Source organism: Melospiza melodia, chromosome 2 (assembly GCF_035770615.1).
Source record: "Melospiza melodia melodia isolate bMelMel2 chromosome 2, bMelMel2.pri, whole genome shotgun sequence".
NCBI lineage: Eukaryota > Metazoa > Chordata > Aves > Passeriformes > Passerellidae > Melospiza > Melospiza melodia.
The window spans coordinates 45,456,372-45,478,867 of NC_086195.1; positions in this window are offsets into that span (position 1 = coordinate 45,456,372).

Consider the following 22,496-nt stretch of genomic DNA (forward strand, 5'->3'; position numbering starts at 1 on the left):
GGCCCGTTTCCCTGGCAAACAAAAATAAGCTGCCCCGCTTCTGGATGGCAGATTGCAGGAGCCACTTTGCACCATCAAACTAGCCCGACTTGGCACTGGTGCCACCTCTGGTCTGGGAACCATCCTGCGTATCGTGGATTCTAAGGAGCCAGCCGGTCACTCCCACCCACAGGCCCCCAAACAAAAACAACGGCGCTTTTCCCTGGAAAACAAAACTCGCCTGCCAATTTTTTGATGGCAGATTGCAGGAGCCACTTGGTACTATCAAACCAGCCCAACTTGGCACTGGTGCCACCATGGGTCTGGTCACCATCCTGCCTATCGTAGCTTTTCAGGAGCCAGCCGGTCACTCCCAGCCATAGGCCCCCAGACACAAACCTCGGCCCGTTTCCCTGGCAAACAAAAGTAAGCTACCCCGCTTCTGGATGGCAGATTGCAGGACGCACTTGATAGTATCAAACCAGCCCGACTTGGCACTGGTGCCACCTCAGGTCTGGGAACCATGCTGCGTATCGTGGATTCTAATTAGCCATCTGGCCACTCCCACCCACAGGCCCCCAAACAAAAACAACGGCGCTTTTCCCTGGAAAACAAACCTCGCCTGCCAAATTTTGATGGCAGATTGCCGGAGCCACTTGGTACTATCAAACCAGCCCAACTTGACACTGGTGCCACCATGGGTCTGGTCACCATCCTGCCTATCGTAGCTTTTCAGGAGCCAGCAGGTCACTCCCAGCCATAGGCCCCCAGACAAAAACCTTGGCCCGTTTCCCTGGCAAACAAAAGTAAGTTATCCCGCTTCTGGATGGCAGATTGCAGGAGCCACTTTTCACCATCAAACCAGCCCGACTTGGCACTGGTGCCACCTCTGGTCTGGGAACCATCCTGCGTATCGTGGATTCTAAGGAGCCAGCCGGCCACTCCCAGCCACAGGCCCCCAAACACAAACCACAGCGCTTTTCCCTGGAAAACAAAACTCGCCTGCCAACTTTTTGATGGCAGATTGCAGGAGCCACTTGGTACTATCAAACCAGCCCAAGTTGGCACTGGTGCCACCATGGATCTGGTCACCATCCTGCCTATCGTAGCTTTTCAGGACCTAGCCGGTCACTCCAAGCCATAGGCCCCCAGAGAAAAACCTCGGCCCGTTTCCCTGGCAAACAAAAGTAAGCTGCCCCGCTTCTGGATGGCAGATTGCAGGAACCACTTGGTACTATCAAACCAGCCCAACTTGGCACTGGTGCCACCATGGGTCTGGTCACCATCCTGCCTATCGTAGCTTTTCAGGAGCCAGCCGGTCCCTCCCTGCCATAGGCCCCCAGAGAAAAACCTCGGCCCGTTTCCCTGGCAAACAAAAGTAAGCTACCCCGCTTCTGGATGGCAGATTGCAGGAGCCACTTTGCACCATCAAACTAGCCCGACTTGGCACTGGTGCCACCTCAGCTCTGGGAACCATCCTGCGTATCGTGGATTCTAAGGAGCCAGCCGGTCACTCCCACCCACAGGCCCCCAAACACAAACAACGGCACTTTTCCCTGGAAAACAAAACTCGCCTGCCAACTTTTTGATGGCAGATTGCAGGAGCCACTTGGTACTATCAAACCAGCCCAACTTGGCACTGGTGCCACCATGGGTCTGGTCACCATCCTGCCTATCGTAGCTTTTCAGGAGCCAGCCGGTCACTCCCAGCCATAGGCCCCCAGACAAAAACCTCGGCCCGTTTCCCTGGCAAACAAAAGTAAGTCATCCCGCTTCTGGATGGCAGATTGCAGGAGCCACTTTTCACCATCAAACCAGCCCGACTTGGCACTGGTGCCACCTCTGGTCTGGGAACCATCCTGCGTATCATGGATTCTAAGGAGCCAGCCGGCCACTCCCAGCCACAGGCCCCCAAACACAAACAACGGCGCTTTTCCCTGGATAACAAACTCGCCTGCCAACTTTTTGATGGCAGATTGCAGGAGCCACTTGGTACTATCAAATCAGCCCAACTTGGCACTGGTGCCACCATGGGTCTGGTCACCACCCTGCCTATCGTAGGTTTTCAGGAGCCAGCCGGTAACTCCCAGCCATAGGCCCTGAGACACAAACCTCGGCCCGTTTCCCTGGAAAACAAAAGTAAGCTGCCCCGCTTCTGGATGGTAGATTGCAGGACGCACTTGGTACTATCAAACCAGCCCAACTTGGCACTGGTGCCACCTCTGGTCTGGGAACCATCCTGCGTATCGTGGATTCTAAGGAGCCAGCCGGCCACTCCCAGCCACAGGCCCCCAAACACAAACAACGGCGCTTTTCCCTGGAAAACAAAACTCGCCTGCCAACTTTTTGATGGCAGATTGCAGGAGCCACTTGGTACTATCAAACCAGCCCAACTTGGCACTGGTGCCACCATGGGTCTGGTCACCATCCTGCCTATCGTAGCTTTTCAGGAGCCAGCCGGTCACTCCCAGCCATAGGCCCCCAGACACAAACCTCGGCCCGTTTCCCTGGCAAACAAAAGTAAGCTGCCCCGCTTCTGGATGGCAGATTGCAGGACGCACTTGGTAGTATCAAACCAGCCCGATTTGGCACTGGTGCCACCTCTGGTCTGGGAACCATCCTGCGTATCGTGGATTCTAAGGAGCCAGCCGGCCACTCCCAGCCACAGGCCCCCAAACACAAACAACGGCGCTTTTCCCTGGAAAACAAAACTCGCCTGCCAACATTTTGATGGCAGATTGCAGGAGCCACTTGGTACTATCAAATCAGCCCAACTTGGCACTGGTGCCACCATGCGTTTGGTCACCATCCTGCCTATCGTAGCTTTTCAGGAGCCAGCCGGTCACTCCCAGCTATAGGCCCCCAGACAAAAACCTCGGCCCGTTTCCCTGGCATACAAAAGTAAGCTGCCCCGCTTCTGGATGGCAGATTGCAGGAACCACTTGGTACTATCAAACCAGCCCGACTTGGCACTGGTGCCACCTCTGGTCTGGGAACCATCCTGCGTATCGTGGTTCTAAGGAGCCATCCGTCCACTCCCAGCCACAGGCCCCCAAACACAAACAACGGCGCTTTTCCCTGGAAAACAAAACTCGCCTGCCAACTTTTTGATGGCAGATTGCAGGAGCCACTTGGTACTATCAAACCAGCCCAACTTGGCACTGGTGCCACCATGGGTCTGGTCACCATCCTGCCTATCGTAGCTTTTCAGGAGCCAGCCGGTCACTCCCAGCCATAGGCCCCCAGACAAAAAGCTCGGCCCGTTTCCCTGGCAAACAAAAGTAAGTTATCCCGCTTCTGGATGGCAGATTGCAGGAGCCACTTTTCACCATCAAACCAGCCCGACTTGGCACTGGTGCCACCTCTGGTCTGGGAACCATCCTGCGTATCGTGGATTCTAAGGAGCCAGCCGGCCACTCCCAGCCACTGGCCCCCAAACACAAACAACGGCGCTTTTCCCTGGATAACAAACTCGCCTGCCAACATTTTGATGGCAGATTGCAGGAGCCACTTGGTACTATCAAACCAGCCCAACTTGGCACTGGTGCCACCATGGGTCTGGTCACCATCCTGCCTATCGTAGCTTTTCAGGAGCCAGGCGGTCACTCCCAGCCATAGGCCCCCAGACACAAACCTCGGCCCGTTTCCCTGGCAAACAAAAGTAAGCTGCCCCGCTTCTGGATGGCAGATTGCAGGAACCACTTGGTAGTATCAAACCAGCCCGACTTGGCACTGGTGCCACCTCTGGTCTGGGAACCATCCTGCGTATCGTGGTTCTAAGGAGCCATCCGTCCACTCCCAGCCACAGGCCCCCAAACAAAAACAACGGCGCTTTTCCCTGGAAAACAAAACTCGCCTGCCAACTTTTTGATGGCAGATTGCAGGAGCCACTTGGTACTATCAAACCAGCCCAACTTGGCACTGGTGCCACCATGGGTCTGGTCACCATCCTGCCTATCGTAGCTTTTCAGGAGCCAGCCGGTCACTCGCAGCCATAGGCCCCCAGAAACAATACTCGGCCCGTTTCCCTGGCAAACAAAAATAAGCTGCCCCGCTTCTGGATGGCAGATTGCAGGAGCCACTTTGCACCATCAAACTAGCCCGACTTGGCACTGGTGCCACCTCTGGTCTGGGAACCATCCTGCGTATCGTGGATTCTAAGGAGCCAGCCGGTCACTCCCACCCACAGGCCCCCAAACAAAAACAACGGCGCTTTTCCCTGGAAAACAAAACTCGCCTGCCAATTTTTTGATGGCAGATTGCAGGAGCCACTTGGTACTATCAAACCAGCCCAACTTGGCACTGGTGCCACCATGGGTCTGGTCACCATCCTGCCTATCGTAGCTTTTCAGGAGCCAGCCGGTCACTCCCAGCCATAGGCCCCCAGACACAAACCTCGGCCCGTTTCCCTGGCAAACAAAAGTAAGCTACCCCGCTTCTGGATGGCAGATTGCAGGACGCACTTGATAGTATCAAACCAGCCCGACTTGGCACTGGTGCCACCTCAGGTCTGGGAACCATGCTGCGTATCGTGGATTCTAATTAGCCATCTGGCCACTCCCACCCACAGGCCCCCAAACAAAAACAACGGCGCTTTTCCCTGGAAAACAAACCTCGCCTGCCAAATTTTGATGGCAGATTGCCGGAGCCACTTGGTACTATCAAACCAGCCCAACTTGACACTGGTGCCACCATGGGTCTGGTCACCATCCTGCCTATCGTAGCTTTTCAGGAGCCAGCAGGTCACTCCCAGCCATAGGCCCCCAGACAAAAACCTTGGCCCGTTTCCCTGGCAAACAAAAGTAAGTTATCCCGCTTCTGGATGGCAGATTGCAGGAGCCACTTTTCACCATCAAACCAGCCCGACTTGGCACTGGTGCCACCTCTGGTCTGGGAACCATCCTGCGTATCGTGGATTCTAAGGAGCCAGCCGGCCACTCCCAGCCACAGGCCCCCAAACACAAACCACAGCGCTTTTCCCTGGAAAACAAAACTCGCCTGCCAACTTTTTGATGGCAGATTGCAGGAGCCACTTGGTACTATCAAACCAGCCCAAGTTGGCACTGGTGCCACCATGGATCTGGTCACCATCCTGCCTATCGTAGCTTTTCAGGACCTAGCCGGTCACTCCAAGCCATAGGCCCCCAGAGAAAAACCTCGGCCCGTTTCCCTGGCAAACAAAAGTAAGCTGCCCCGCTTCTGGATGGCAGATTGCAGGAACCACTTGGTACTATCAAACCAGCCCAACTTGGCACTGGTGCCACCATGGGTCTGGTCACCATCCTGCCTATCGTAGCTTTTCAGGAGCCAGCCGGTCCCTCCCTGCCATAGGCCCCCAGAGAAAAACCTCGGCCCGTTTCCCTGGCAAACAAAAGTAAGCTACCCCGCTTCTGGATGGCAGATTGCAGGAGCCACTTTGCACCATCAAACTAGCCCGACTTGGCACTGGTGCCACCTCAGCTCTGGGAACCATCCTGCGTATCGTGGATTCTAAGGAGCCAGCCGGTCACTCCCACCCACAGGCCCCCAAACACAAACAACGGCACTTTTCCCTGGAAAACAAAACTCGCCTGCCAACTTTTTGATGGCAGATTGCAGGAGCCACTTGGTACTATCAAACCAGCCCAACTTGGCACTGGTGCCACCATGGGTCTGGTCACCATCCTGCCTATCGTAGCTTTTCAGGAGCCAGCCGGTCACTCCCAGCCATAGGCCCCCAGACAAAAACCTCGGCCCGTTTCCCTGGCAAACAAAAGTAAGTCATCCCGCTTCTGGATGGCAGATTGCAGGAGCCACTTTTCACCATCAAACCAGCCCGACTTGGCACTGGTGCCACCTCTGGTCTGGGAACCATCCTGCGTATCATGGATTCTAAGGAGCCAGCCGGCCACTCCCAGCCACAGGCCCCCAAACACAAACAACGGCGCTTTTCCCTGGATAACAAACTCGCCTGCCAACTTTTTGATGGCAGATTGCAGGAGCCACTTGGTACTATCAAATCAGCCCAACTTGGCACTGGTGCCACCATGGGTCTGGTCACCACCCTGCCTATCGTAGGTTTTCAGGAGCCAGCCGGTAACTCCCAGCCATAGGCCCTGAGACACAAACCTCGGCCCGTTTCCCTGGAAAACAAAAGTAAGCTGCCCCGCTTCTGGATGGTAGATTGCAGGACGCACTTGGTACTATCAAACCAGCCCAACTTGGCACTGGTGCCACCTCTGGTCTGGGAACCATCCTGCGTATCGTGGATTCTAAGGAGCCAGCCGGCCACTCCCAGCCACAGGCCCCCAAACACAAACAACGGCGCTTTTCCCTGGAAAACAAAACTCGCCTGCCAACTTTTTGATGGCAGATTGCAGGAGCCACTTGGTACTATCAAACCAGCCCAACTTGGCACTGGTGCCACCATGGGTCTGGTCACCATCCTGCCTATCGTAGCTTTTCAGGAGCCAGCCGGTCACTCCCAGCCATAGGCCCCCAGACACAAACCTCGGCCCGTTTCCCTGGCAAACAAAAGTAAGCTGCCCCGCTTCTGGATGGCAGATTGCAGGACGCACTTGGTAGTATCAAACCAGCCCGATTTGGCACTGGTGCCACCTCTGGTCTGGGAACCATCCTGCGTATCGTGGATTCTAAGGAGCCAGCCGGCCACTCCCAGCCACAGGCCCCCAAACACAAACAACGGCGCTTTTCCCTGGAAAACAAAACTCGCCTGCCAACATTTTGATGGCAGATTGCAGGAGCCACTTGGTACTATCAAATCAGCCCAACTTGGCACTGGTGCCACCATGCGTTTGGTCACCATCCTGCCTATCGTAGCTTTTCAGGAGCCAGCCGGTCACTCCCAGCTATAGGCCCCCAGACAAAAACCTCGGCCCGTTTCCCTGGCATACAAAAGTAAGCTGCCCCGCTTCTGGATGGCAGATTGCAGGAACCACTTGGTACTATCAAACCAGCCCGACTTGGCACTGGTGCCACCTCTGGTCTGGGAACCATCCTGCGTATCGTGGTTCTAAGGAGCCATCCGTCCACTCCCAGCCACAGGCCCCCAAACACAAACAACGGCGCTTTTCCCTGGAAAACAAAACTCGCCTGCCAACTTTTTGATGGCAGATTGCAGGAGCCACTTGGTACTATCAAACCAGCCCAACTTGGCACTGGTGCCACCATGGGTCTGGTCACCATCCTGCCTATCGTAGCTTTTCAGGAGCCAGCCGGTCACTCGCAGCCATAGGCCCCCAGACACAAAACTCGGCCCGTTTCCCTGGCAAACAAAAGTAAGCTACCCCGCTTCTGGATGGCAGATTGCAGGAGCCACTTTGCGCCATCAAACTGGCCCGACTTGGCACTGGTGCGACCTCTGGTCTGGGAACCATCCTGCGTATCGTGGATTCTAAGGAGCCAGCCGGTCACTCCCACCCACAGGCCCCCAAACACAAACAACGGCACTTTTCCCTGGAAAACAAAACTCGCCTGCCAACATTTTGATGGCAGATTGCAGGAGCCACTTGGTACTATCAAACCAGCCCAACTTGGCACTGGTGCCACCATGGGTCTGGTCACCATCCTGCCTATCGTAGCTTTTCAGGAGCCAGCCGGTCACTCCCAGCCATAGGCCCCCAGACAAAAAGCTCGGCCCGTTTCCCTGGCAAACAAAAGTAAGTTATCCCGCTTCTGGATGGCAGATTGCAGGAGCCACTTTTCACCATCAAACCAGCCCGACTTGGCACTGGTGCCACCTCTGGTCTGGGAACCATCCTGCGTATCGTGGATTCTAAGGAGCCAGCCGGCCACTCCCAGCCACTGGCCCCCAAACACAAACAACGGCGCTTTTCCCTGGATAACAAACTCGCCTGCCAACTTTTTGATGGCAGATTGCAGGAGCCACTTGGTACTATCAAACCAGCCCAACTTGGCACTGGTGCCACCATGGGTCTGGTCACCATCCTGCCTATCGTAGCTTTTCAGGAGCCAGGCGGTCACTCCCAGCCATAGGCCCCCAGACACAAACCTCGGCCCGTTTCCCTGGCAAACAAAAGTAAGCTGCCCCGCTTCTGGATGGCAGATTGCAGGAACCACTTGGTAGTATCAAACCAGCCCGACTTGGCACTGGTGCCACCTCTGGTCTGGGAACCATCCTGCGTATCGTGGTTCTAAGGAGCCATCCGTCCACTCCCAGCCACAGGCCCCCAAACAAAAACAACGGCGCTTTTCCCTGGAAAACAAAACTCGCCTGCCAACTTTTTGATGGCAGATTGCAGGAGCCACTTGGTACTATCAAATCAGCCCAACTTGGCACTGGTGCCACCATGGGTCTGGTCACCATCCTGCCTATCGTAGCTTTTCAGGAGCCAGCCGGTCACTCGCAGCCATAGGCCCCCAGAAACAATACTCGGCCCGTTTCCCTGGCAAACAAAAGTAAGCTGCCCCGCTTCTGGATGGCAAATTGCAGGAGCCACTTTGCACCATCAAACTAGCCCGACTTGGCACTGGTGCCACCTCTGGTCTGGGAACCATCCTGCGTATCGTGGATTCTAAGGAGCCAGCCGGTCACTCCCACCCACAGGCCCCCAAACAAAAACAACGGCGCTTTTCCCTGGAAAACAAAACTCGCCTGCCAATTTTTTGATGGCAGATTGCAGGAGCCACTTGGTACTATCAAACCAGCCCAACTTGGCACTGGTGCCACCATGGGTCTGGTCACCATCCTGCCTATCGTAGCTTTTCAGGAGCCAGGCGGTCACTCCCAGCCATAGGCCCCCAGACACAAACCTCGGCCCGTTTCCCTGGCAAACAAAAGTAAGCTACCCCGCTTCTGGATGGCAGATTGCAGGACGCACTTGATAGTATCAAACCAGCCCGACTTGGCACTGGTGCCACCTCAGGTCTGGGAACCATGCTGCGTATCGTGGATTCTAATTAGCCATCTGGCCACTCCCACCCACAGGCCCCCAAACAAAAACAACGGCGCTTTTCCCTGGAAAACAAACCTCGCCTGCCAAATTTTGATGGCAGATTGCCGGAGCCACTTGGTACTATCAAACCAGCCCAACTTGACACTGGTGCCACCATGGGTCTGGTCACCATCCTGCCTATCGTAGCTTTTCAGGAGCCAGCAGGTCACTCCCAGCCATAGGCCCCCAGACAAAAACCTTGGCCCGTTTCCCTGGCAAACAAAAGTAAGTTATCCCGCTTCTGGATGGCAGATTGCAGGAGCCACTTTTCACCATCAAACCAGCCCGACTTGGCACTGGTGCCACCTCTGGTCTGGGAACCATCCTGCGTATCGTGGATTCTAAGGAGCCAGCCGGCCACTCCCAGCCACAGGCCCCCAAACACAAACCACAGCGCTTTTCCCTGGAAAACAAAACTCGCCTGCCAACTTTTTGATGGCAGATTGCAGGAGCCACTTGGTACTATCAAACCAGCCCAACTTGGCACTGGTGCCACCATGGATCTGGTCACCATCCTGCCTATCGTAGCTTTTCAGGACCTAGCCGGTCACTCCAAGCCATAGGCCCCCAGAGAAAAACCTCGGCCCGTTTCCCTGGCAAACAAAAGTAAGCTGCCCCGCTTCTGGATGGCAGATTGCAGGAACCACTTGGTACTATCAAACCAGCCCAACTTGGCACTGGTGCCACCATGGGTCTGGTCACCATCCTGCCTATCGTAGCTTTTCAGGAGCCAGCCGGTCCCTCCCTGCCATAGGCCCCCAGAGAAAAACCTCGGCCCGTTTCCCTGGCAAACAAAAGTAAGCTACCCCGCTTCTGGATGGCAGATTGCAGGAGCCACTTTGCACCATCAAACTAGCCCGACTTGGCACTGGTGCCACCTCAGGTCTGGGAACCATCCTGCGTATCGTTCATTGTAAGGAGCCAGCCGGCCACTCCCAGCCACAGGCCCCCAGACACAAACAACGGCGCTTTTCCCTGGAAAATAAAAACTCGCCTGCCAACTTTTTGATGGCAGATTGCAGGAGCCACTTGGTACTATCAAATCAGCCCAACTTGGCACTGGTACCACCATGGGTCTGGTCACCATCCTGCCTATCGTAGCTTTTCAGGAGCCAGCCGGTCACTCGCAGCCATAGGCCCCCAGACACAAACCTCGGCCCGTTTCCCTGGCAAACAAAAGTAAGCTACCCCGCTTCTGGATGGCAGATTGCAGGAGCCACTTTGCACCATCAAACTGGCCCGACTTGGCACTGGTGCGACCTCTGGTCTGGGAACCATCCTGCGTATCGTGGATTCTAAGGAGCCAGCCGGTCACTCCCACCCACAGGCCCCCAAACACAAACAACGGCACTTTTCCCTGGAAAACAAAACTCGCCTGCCAACATTTTGATGATAGATTGCAGGAGACACTTGGTACTATCAAACCAGCCCAACTTGGCACTGGTGCCACCATGGGTCTGGTCACCATCCTGCCTATCGTAGCTTTTCAGGAGCCAGCCGGTCACTCCCAGCCATAGGCCCCCAGACAAAAACCTCGGCCCGTTTCCCTGGCAAACAAAAGTAAGTTATCCCGCTTCTGGATGGCAGATTGCAGGAGCCACTTTTCACCATCAAACCAGCCCGACTTGGCACTGGTGCCACCTCTGGTCTGGGAACCATCCTGCGTATCGTGGATTCTAAGGAGCCAGCCGGCCACTCCCAGCCACAGGCCCCCAAACACAAACAACGGCGCTTTTCCCTGGATAACAAACTCGCCTGCCAACTTTTTGATGGCAGATTGCAGGAGCCACTTGGTACTATCAAACCAGCCCAACTTGGCACTGGTGCCACCATGGGTCTGGTCACCATCCTGCCTATCGTAGCTTTTCAGGAGCGAGGCGGTCACTCCCAGCCATAGGCCCCCAGACACAAACCTCGGCCCGTTTCCCTGGCAAACAAAAGTAAGCTGCCCCGCTTCTGGATGGCAGATTGCAGGACGCACTTGGTACTATCAAACCAGCCCAACTTGGCACTGGTGCCACCTCTGGTCTGGGAACCATGCCGCGTATCGTGGATTCTAAGGAGCCAGCCGTCCACTCCCAACCACAGGCCCCCAAATAAAAACAACGGCGCTTTTCCCTGGAAAACAAAACTCGCCTGCCAACTTTTTCATGGCAGATTGCAGGAGCCACTTGGTACTATCAAATCAGCCCAACTTGGCACTGGTGCCACCATGGGTCTGGTCACCATCCTGCCTATCGTAGCTTTTCAGGAGCCAGCCGGTCACTCCCAGCCATAGGCCCCCAGACACAAACCTCGGCCCGTTTCCCTGGCAAACAAAAGTAAGCTGCCCCGCTTCTGGATGGCAGATTGCAGGAGCCACTTGGTACTATCAAACCAGCCCAACTTGGCACTGGTGCCACCTCTGGTCTGGGAACCATCCTGCGTAACACAGATTCTAAGGCGCCAGTCGGCCACTCCCAGCCACAAGCCCCCAAACACAAACAACGGCGCTATTCTCTGGCAAACAAAACTCCACTGCCCCTCTTCTGTATGGCAAATTGCAGGACGCACTTGGTACTATAAAAACAGCCCGACTTGGCACTGGTGCCACCTTGGGTCTGGGAACCATCCTGCGTATCGATCTTTTTAATGAGACAGCCGGCCACTCCCAGCCATATGCCCCCAAACACAACCCACGGCCCTTTTCTCTGGCAAACAAAACTCAACTGCACCGCTTCTGGATGGCAGATTGCAGGAGCCACTTGGTACTATCAAACCAGCCCGACTTGGCACTGGTGCCACCTTGGGTCTGGGAACCATCCTGCGTATGGTGGATTCTAAGGAGCCAGCCGGCCACTCCCAGCCACAGGCCCCCAACAAAAACCACGGCCCTTTCCCTGGCAAACAAAAGTAAGCTGCCTCACTTCTGGATGGCAGATTGCAGGAGCCACTTGGTGTAATCAAACCAGCCCGACTTGGCACTGGTGCCACCTTGGGTCTGGGAACCATCCTGCGTATCGTGGATTCTAAGGAGCCAGCCGGCCACTCCCAGCCACAGGCCCCCAAACAAAATCAACGGCGCTGTTCCCTGGAAAACAAAACACGCCTGCCAACTTTTTGATGGAGTTTGCAGGAGCCACTTGGTACTATCAAACCAGCCCGACTTGGCACTGGTGCCACCTTGGGTCTGGGAAACATCCTGCCTATCGTGGATTCTTAGGAGCCAGCCGGCCACTCCTAGCCACAGGCCCCCAGACAAAAACCTAGGCCTATTTCTCTGGCAAACAAAAGTAAGCTGCCCCGCTTCTGGATGGCAGATTGCAGGAGACACTTGGTACTATCAAACCAGCCCAACTTGGCACTGGTGCCACCTTGGATCTGGGAACCATGCTGTGTATCGTGGATATTCAGGGGCCAGCCGGCCACTCTCAGCCATATGTCCCCAAACAGAAACCTCGGCCCGTTTCTCTGGCAAACAAAACTCAACTGCCCCTCTTCTGGATGGCAAATTGCAGGATGAACTTGATACTAAAACCGCAGGCCGACTTGGTAGTGGTGACACCTTGGACCTGGGAACCATCATGCGTATCGAGCATTTTAAGGAGCCAGCCGGCCACTCCCAGCAATATGCCCCCAAAAACAATCCACGGAATTTTTCTCTGGCAAACAAAAATCAGCTGCCCCGCTTCTGGATGGCAGATTGCAGGAGCCACTTTGCACCATCAAACCAGCCCGACTTGGCACTGGTGCCACCTTGCATCTGGGAACCATGCTGCCTAGCGTGGATTTTCAGGAGCCAGCCGGCCACTCTCAGCCATAGGCGCCCAAACAAAACCCACGGCCCGTTTCCCTGGCAAACAAAATTAAGCTGCCCCGCTTCTGGATGGCAGATTGCAGGACGCACTTGGTAGTATCAAACCAGCCCGACTTGGCACTGGTGCCACCTTGGGTCTGGGAACCATCCTGCGTATCGTGGGTTCAAAGGAGCCAGCCGGCCACTCCCAGCCACAGGCCCCCAAATACAAACAACGGCGCTTTTCCCTGGAAAACAAAACTCGCCTGACAACTTTTTGATGGCAGATTGCAGGAGCCACTTGGTACTATCAAACCAGCCCAACTTGGCACTGGTGCCACCATGGGTCTGGTCACCATCCTGCCTATCGTAGCTTTTCAGGAGCCAGCCATCCACCCCCAGCCAGAGGCCCCTAGACAAATATTTCGGCCCGTTTCCCTGGCAAACAAAAGTAAGCTACCCCGCTTCTGGATGGCAGATTGCAGGAGCCACTTTGCACCATCAAACTAGCCCGACTTGGCACTGGTGCCACCTCAGCTCTGGGAACCATCCTGCGTATCGTTCATTGTAAGGAGCCAGCCGGCCACTCCAGCCACAGGCCCCCAGACACAAACAACGGCGCTTTTCCCTGGAAAACAAAACTCGCCTGCCAACTTTTTGATGGCAGATTGCAGGAGCCACTTGCTACTATCAAATCAGCCCAACTTGGCACTGGTGCCACCATGGGTCTGGTCACCATCCTGCCTATCGTAGCTTTTCAGGAGCCAGCCGGTCACTCGCAGCCATAGGCCCCCAGACACAAAACTCGGCCCGTTTCCCTGGCAAACAAAAGTAAGCTACCCCGCTTCTGGATGGCAGATTGCAGGAGCCACTTTGCACCATCAAACTAGCCCGACTTGGCACTGGTGCCACCTCTGGTCTGGGAACCATCCTGCGTATCGTGGATTCTAAGGAGCCAGCCGGTCACTCCCAGCCACAGGCCCCCAAACACAAACAACGGCACTTTTCCCTGGAAAACAAAACTCGCCTGCCAACTTTTTGATGGCAGATTGCAGGAGCCACTTGGTACTATCAAACCAGCCCAACTTGGCACTGGTGCCACCATGGGTCTGGTCACCATCCTGCCTATCGTAGCTTTTCAGGAGCCAGCCGGTCACTCCCAGCCATAGGCCCCCAGACAAAAACCTCGGCCCGTTTCCCTGGCAAACAAAAGTAAGTTATCCCGCTTCTGGATGGCAGATTGCAGGAGCCACTTTTCACCATCAAACCAGCCCGACTTGGCACTGGTGCCACCTCTGGTCTGGGAACCATCCTGCGTATCATGGATTCTAAGGAGCCAGCCGGCCACTCCCAGCCAGAGGCCCCCAAACACAAACAACGACGCTTTTCCCTGGATAACAAACTCGCCTGCCAACTTTTTGATGGCAGATTGCAGGAGCCACTTGGTACTATCAAACCAGCCCAACTTGGCACTGGTGCCACCATGGGTCTGGTCACCATCCTGCCTATCGTAGCTTTTCAGGAGCCAGCCGGTCACTCCAAGCCATAGGCCCTGAGACACAAACCTCGGCCCGTTTCCCTGGCAAACAAAAGTAAGCTGCCCCGCTTCTGGATGGCAGATTGCAGGACGCACTTGGTACTATCAAACCAGCCCAACTTGGCACTGGTGCCACCTCTGGTCTGGGAACCATCCTGCGTATCGTGGATTCTAAGGAGCCAGCCGTCCACTCCCAGCCACAGGCCCCCAAACACAAACAACGGCGCTTTTCCCTGGAAAACAAAACTCGCCTGCCAACATTTAGATGGCAGATTGCAGGAGCCACTTGGTACTATCAAATCAGCCCAACTTGGCACTGGTGCCACCATGGGTCTGGTAAACATCCTGCCTATCGTAGCTTTTCAGGAGCCAGCCGGTCACTCCCAGCCATAGGCCCCCAGACACAAACCTCGGCCCGTTTCCCTGGCAAACAAAAGTAAGCTGCCCCGCTTCTGGATGGCAGATTGCAGGAACCACTTTGCACCATCAAACTAGCCCGACTTGGCACTGGTGCCACCTCTGGTCTGGGAACCATGCTGTGTATCGTGGATTCTAAGGAGCCATCCGTCCACTCCCAGCCACAGGCCCCCAAACACAAACAACGGCGCTTTTCCCTGGAAAACAAAACTCGCCTGCCAACTTTTAGATGGCAGATTGCAGGAGCCACTTGGTACTATCAAACCAGCCCAACTTGGCACTGGTGCCACCATGGGTCTGGTCACCATCCTGCCTATCGTAGCTTTTCAGGAGCCAGCCGGTCACTCCCAGCCATAGGCCCCCAGACACAAACCTCGGCCCGTTTCCCTGGCAAACAAAAGTAAGCTGCCCCGCTTCTGGATGGCAGATTGCAGGACGCACTTGGTAGTATCAAACCAGCCCGACTTGGCACTGGTGCCACCTCTGGTCTGGGAACCATCCTGCGTATCGTGGATTCTAAGCAGCCAGCCGGCCACTCCCAGCCACAGGCCCCCAAACACAAACAACGGCGCTTTTCCCTGGAAAACAAAACTCGCCTGCCAACATTTTGATGGCAGATTGCAGGAGCCACTTGGTACTATCAAATCAGCCCAACTTGGCACTGGTGCCACCATGCGTTTGGTCACCATCCTGCCTATCGTAGCTTTTCAGGAGCCAGCCGGTCACTCCCAGCTATAGGCCCCCAGACAAAAACCTCGGCCCGTTTCCCTGGCATACAAAAGTAAGCTGCCCCGCTTCTGGATGGCAGATTGCAGGAGACACTTGGTACTATCAAACCAGCCCGACTTGGCACTGGTGCCACCTCTGGTCTGGGAACCATCCTGCGTATCGTGGTTCTAAGGAGCCATCCGTCCACTCCCAGCCACAGGCCCCCAAACACAAACAACGGCGCTTTTCCCTGGAAAACAAAACTCGCCTGCCAACTTTTTGATGGCAGATTGCAGGAGCCACTTGGTACTATCAAATCAGCCCAACTTGGCACTGGTGCCACCATGGGTCTGGTCACCATCCTGCCTATCGTAGCTTTTCAGGAGCCAGCCGGTCACTCCCAGCCATAGGCCCCCAGACAAAAACCTTGGCCCGTTTCCCTGGCAAACAAAAGTAAGTTATCCCGCTTCTGGATGGCAGATTGCAGGAGCCACTTTTCACCATCAAACTAGCCCGACTTGGCACTGGTGCCACCTCTGGTCTGGGAACCATCCTGCGTATCGTGGATTCTAAGGAGCCAGCCGGCCACTCCCAGCCACAGGCCCCCAGACACAAACAACGGCGCTTTTCCCTGGAAAACAAAACTCGCCTGCCAAAATTTTGATGGCAGATTGCAGGAGCCACTTGGTACTATAAAACCAGCCCAACTTGGCACTGGTGCCACCATGGATCTGGTCACCATCCTGCCTATCGTAGCTTTTCAGGACCTAGCCGGTCACTCCAAGCCATAGGCCCCCAGAGAAAAACCTCGGCCCGTTTCCCTGGCAAACAAAAGTAAGCTGCCCCGCTTCTGGATGGCAGATTGCAGGAACCACTTGGTACTATCAAACCAGCCCAACTTGGCACTGGTGCCACCTTGGGTCTGGGAACCATCCTGCGTATCGTGGATTCTAAGGAGCCAGCCGGTCACTCCCAGCCACAGGCCACCAAACACAAACAACGGCGCTTTACCCTGGAAAACAAAACTCGCCTGCCAACATTTAGATGGCAGATTGCAGGAGCCACTTGCTACTATCAAATCAGCCCAACTTGGCACTGGTGCCACCATGGGTCTGGTCACCATCCTGCCTATCGTAGCTTTTCAGGAGCCAGCCGGTCACTCCCTGCCATAGGCCCCCTGAGAAAAACCTCGGCCCGTTTCCCTGGCAAACAAAAGTAAGCTACCCCGCTTCTGGATGGCAGATTGCAGGAGCCACTTTGCACCATCAAACTAGCCTGACTTGGCACTGGTGCCACCTCAGGTCTGGGAACCATCCTGCGTATCGTTCATTGTAAAGGAGCCAGCCGGCCACTCCCAGCCACAGGCCCCCAGACACAAACAACGGCGCTTTTCCCTGGAAAACAAAACTCGCCTGCCAACATTTTGATGGCAGATTGCAGGAGCCACTTGGTACTATCAAATCAGCCCAACTTGGCACTGGTGCCACCATGGGTCTGGTCACCATCCTGCCTATCGTAGCTTTTCAGGAGCCAGCCGGTCACTCGCAGCCATAGGACCCCAGACACAAAACTCGGCCCGTTTCCCTGGCAAACAAAAGTAAGCTACCCCGCTTCTGGATGGCAGATTGCAGGAGCCACTTTGCACCATCAAACTGGCCCGACTTGGCACTGGTGCGACCTCTGGTCTGGGAACCATCCTGCGTATCGTGGATTCTAAGGAGCCAGCCGGTCACTCCCACCCACAGGCCCCCAAACACAAACAACGGCACTTTTCCCTGGAAAACAAAACTCGCCTGCCAACATTTTGATGGCAGATTGCAGGAGCCACTTGGTACTATCAAACCAGCCCAACTTGGCACTGGTGCCACCATGGGTCTGGTCACCATCCTGCCTATCGTAGCTTTTCAGGAGCCAGCCGGTCACTCCCAGCCATAGGCCCCCAGACAAAAACCTCGGCCCGTTTCCCTGGCAAACAAAAGTAAGTCATCCCGCTTCTGGATGGCAGATTGCAGGAGCCACTTTTCACCATCAAACCAGCCCGACTTGGCACTGGTGCCACCTCTGGTCTGGGAACCATCCTGCGTATCATGGATTCTAAGGAGCCAGCCGGCCACTCCCAGCCAGAGGCCCCCAAACACAAACAACGGCGCTTTTCCCTGGATAACAAACTCGCCTGCCAACTTTTTGATGGCAGATTGCAGGAGCCACTTGGTACTATCAAACCAGCCCAACTTGGCACTGGTGCCACCATGGGTCTGGTCACCATCCTGCCTATCGTAGCTTTTCAGGAGCCAGCCGGTCACTCCCAGCCATAGGCCCTGAGACACAAACCTCGGCCCGTTTCCCTGGCAAACAAAAGTAAGCTGCCCCGCTTCTGGATGGCAGATTGTAGGACGCACTTGGTACTATCAAACCAGCCCGACTTGGCACTGGTGCCACCTCTGGTCTGGGAACCATCCTGCGTATCGTGGATTCTAAGGAGCCAGCCGTCCACTCCCAGCCACAGGCCCCCAAACACAAACAACGGCGCTTTTCCCTGGAAACCAAAACTCGCCTGACAACTTTTTGATGGCAGATTGCAGGAGCCACTTGGTACTATCAAATCAGCCCAACTTGGCACTGGTGCCACCATGGGTCTGGTCACCATCCTGCCTATCGTAGCTTTTCAGGAGCCAGGCGGTCACTCCCAGCCATAGGCCCCCAGACACAAACCTCGGCCCGTTTCCCTGGCAAACAAAAGTAAGCTGCCCCGCTTCTGGATGGCAGATTGCAGGAACCACTTTGCACCATCAAACTAGCCCGACTTGTCACTGGTGCCACCTCTGGTCTGGGAACCATGCTGTGTATCATGGATTCTAAGGAGCCATCCATCCACTCCCAGCCACAGGCCCCCAAACACAAACAACGGCGCTTTTCCCTGGAAAACAAAACTCGCCTGCCAACATTTTGATGGCAGATTGCAGGAGCCACTTGGTACTATCAAACCAGCCCAACTTGGCACTGGTGCCACCATGGGTCTGGTCACCATCCTGCCTATCGTAGCTTTTCAGGAGCCAGCCGGTCACTCCCAGCCATAGGCCCCCAGACACAAACCTCGGCCCGTTTCCCTGGCAAACAAAAGTAAGCTGCCCCGCTTCTGGATGGCCGATTGCAGGACGCACTTGGTAGTATCAAACCAGCCCGACTTGGCACTGGTGCCACCTCTGGTCTGGGAACCATCCTGCGTATCGTGGTTCTAAGGAGCCATCCGTCCACTCCCAGCCACAGGCCCCCAAACACAAACCACAGCGCTTTTCCCTGGAAAACAAAACTCGCCTGCCAAATTTTTGATGGCAGATTGCAGGAGCCACTTGGTACTATCAAATCAGCCCAACTTGGCACTGGTGCCACCATGGGTCTGGTCACCATCCTGCCTATCGTAGCTTTTCAGGAGCCAGCCGGTCACTCGCAGCCGTAGGCCCCCAGAAACAATACTCGGCCCGTTTCCCTGGCAAACAAAAGTAAGCTGCCCCGCTTCTGGATGGCAGATTGCAGGAGCCACTTTGCACCATCAAACTAGCCCGACTTGGCACTGGTGCCACCTCTGGTCTGGGAACCATCCTGCGTATCGTGGATTCTAAGGAGCCAGCCGGCCACTCCCACCCACAGGCCCCCAAACAAAAACAACGGCGCTTTTCCCTGGAAAACAAAACTCGCCTGCCAATTTTTTGATGGCAGATTGCAGGAGCCACTTGGTACTATCAAACCAGCCCAACTTGGCACTGGTGCCACCATGGGTCTGGTCACCATCCTGCCTATCGTAGCTTTTCAGGAGCCAGCCGGTCACTCCCAGCCATAGGCCCCCAGACACAAACCTCGGCCCGTTTCCCTGGCAAACAAAAGTAAGCTACCCCGCTTCTGGATGGCAGATTGCAGGACGCACTTGATAGTATCAAACCAGCCCGACTTGGCACTGGTGCCACCTCAGGTCTGGGAACCATGCTGCGTATCGTGGATTCTAATTAGCCATCTGGCCACTCCCACCCACAGGCCCCCAAACAAAAACAACGGCGCTTTTCCCTGGAAAACAAACCTCGCCTGCCAAATTTTGATGGCAGATTGCCGGAGCCACTTGGTACTATCAAACCAGCCCAACTTGACACTGGTGCCACCATGGGTCTGGTCACCATCCTGCCTATCGTAGCTTTTCAGGAGCCAGCCGGTCACTCCCAGCCATAGGCCCCCAGACAAAAACCCTGGCCCGTTTCCCTGGCAAACAAAAGTAAGTTATCCCGCTTCTGGATGGCAGATTGCAGGAGCCACTTTTCACCATCAAACCAGCCCGACTTGGCACTGGTGCCACCTCTGGTCTGGGAACCATCCTGCGTATCGTGGATTCTAAGGAGCCAGCCGGCCACTCCCAGCCACAGGCACCCAGACACAAACAACGGCGCTTTTCCCTGGAAAACAAAACTCGCCTGCCAAAATTTTGATGGCAGATTGCAGGAGCCACTTGGTACTATCAAACCAGCCCAACTTGGCACTGGTGCCACCATGGATCTGGTCACCATCCTGCCTATCGTAGCTTTTCAGGACCTAGCCGGTCACTCCAAGCCATAGGCCCCCAGAGAAAAACCTCGGCCCGTTTCCCTGGCAAACAAAAGTAAGCTGCCCCGCTTCTGGATGGCAGATTGCAGGAACCACTTGGTACTATCAAACCAGCCCAACTTGGCACTGGTGCCACCTTGGGTCTGGGAACCATCCTGCGTATCGTGGATTCTAAGGAGCCAGCCGGTCACTCCCAGCCACAGGCCACCAAACACAAACAACGGCGCTTTACCCTGGAAAACAAAACTCGCCTGCCAACATTTAGATGGCAGATTGCAGGAGCCACTTGCTACTATCAAATCAGCCCAACTTGGCACTGGTGCCACCATGGGTCTGGTCACCATCCTGCCTATCGTAGCTTTTCAGGAGCCAGCCGGTCACTCCCTGCCATAGGCCCCCAGAGAAAAACCTCGGCCCGTTTCCCTGGCAAACAAAAGTAAGCTACCCCGCTTCTGGATGGCAGATTGCAGGAGCCACTTTGCACCATCAAACTGGCCCGACTTGGCACTGGTGCGACCTCTGGTCTGGGAACCATCCTGCGTATCGTGGATTCTAAGGAGCCAGCCGGTCACTCCCACCCACAGGCCCCCAAACACAAACAACGGCACTTTTCCCTGGAAAACAAAACTCGCCTGCCAACATTTTGATGGCAGATTGCAGGAGCCACTTGGTACTATCAAACCAGCCCAACTTGGCACTGGTGCCACCATGGGTCTGGTCACCATCCTGCCTATCGTAGCTTTTCAGGAGCCAGCCGGTCACTCCCAGCCATAGGCCCCCAGAGAAAAACCTCGGCCCGTTTCCCTGGCAAACAAAAGTAAGTCATCCCGCTTCTGGATGGCAGATTGCAGGAGCCACTTTTCACCATCAAACCAGCCCGACTTGGCACTGGTGCCACCTCTGGTCTGGGAACCATCCTGCGTATCATGGATTCTAAGGAGCCAGCCGGCCACTCCCAGCCAGAGGCCCCCAAACACAAACAACAGCGCTTTTCCCTGGATAACAAACTCGCCTGCCAACTTTTTGATGGCAGATTGCAGGAGCCACTTGGTACTATCAAACCAGCCCAACTTGGCACTGGTGCCACCATGGGTCTGGTCACCATCCTGCCTATCGTAGCTTTTCAGGAGCCAGCCGGTCACTCCCAGCCATAGGCCCTGAGACACAAACCTCGGCCCGTTTCCCTGGCAAACAAAAGTAAGCTGCCCCGCTTCTGGATGGTAGATTGCAGGACGCACTTGGTACTATCAAACCAGCCCAACTTGGCACTGGTGCCACCTCTGGTCTGGGAACCATCCTGCGTATCGTGGATTCTAAGGAGCCAGCCGTCCACTCCCAGCCACAGGCCCCCAAACACAAACAACGGCGCTTTTCCCTGGAAACCAAAACTCGCCTGACAACTTTTTGATGGCAGATTGCAGGAGCCACTTGGTACTATCAAATCAGCCCAACTTGGCACTGGTGCCACCATGGGTCTGGTCACCATCCTGCCTATCGTAGCTTTTCAGGAGCCAGCCGGTCACTCCCAGCCATAGGCCCCCAGACACAAACCTCGGCCCGTTTCCCTGGCAAACAAAAGTAAGCTGCCCCGCTTCTGGATGGCAGATTGCAGGAACCACTTTGCACCATCAAACTAGCCCGACTTGTCACTGGTGCCACCTCTGGTCTGGGAACCATGCTGTGTATCGTGGATTCTAAGGAGCCATCCATCCACTCCCAGCCACAGGCCCCCAAACACAAACAACGGCGCTTTTCCCTGGAAAACAAAACTCGCCTGCCAACATTTTGATGGCAGATTGCAGGAGCCACTTGGTACTATCAAACCAGCCCAACTTGGCACTGGTGCCACCATGGGTCTGGTCACCATCCTGCCTATCGTAGCTTTTCAGGAGCCAGCCGGTCACTCCCAGCCATAGGCCCCCAGACACAAACCTCGGCCCGTTTCCCTGGCAAACAAAAGTAAGCTGCCCCGCTTCTGGATGGCAGATTGCAGGACGCACTTGGTAGTATTAAACCAGCCCGACTTGGCACTGGTGCCACCTCTGGTCTGGGAACCATCCTGCGTATCGTGGTTCTAAGGAGCCATCCGTCCACTCCCAGCCACAGGCCCCCAAACACAAACCACAGCGCTTTTCCCTGGAAAACAAAACTCGCCTGCCAAATTTTTGATGGCAGATTGCAGGAGCCACTTGGTACTATCAAATCAGCCCAACTTGGCACTGGTGCCACCATGGGTCTGGTCACCATCCTGCCTATCGTAGCTTTTCAGGAGCCAGCCGGTCACTCGCAGCCGTAGGCCCCCAGAAACAATACTCGGCCCGTTTCCCTGGCAAACAAAAGTAAGCTGCCCCGCTTCTGGATGGCAGATTGCAGGAGCCACTTTGCACCATCAAACTAGCCCGACTTGGCACTGGTGCCACCTCTGGTCTGGGAACCATCCTGCGTATCGTGGATTCTAAGGAGCCAGCCGGCCACTCCCACCCACAGGCCCCCAAACAAAAACAACGGCGCTTTTCCCTGGAAAACAAAACTCGCCTGC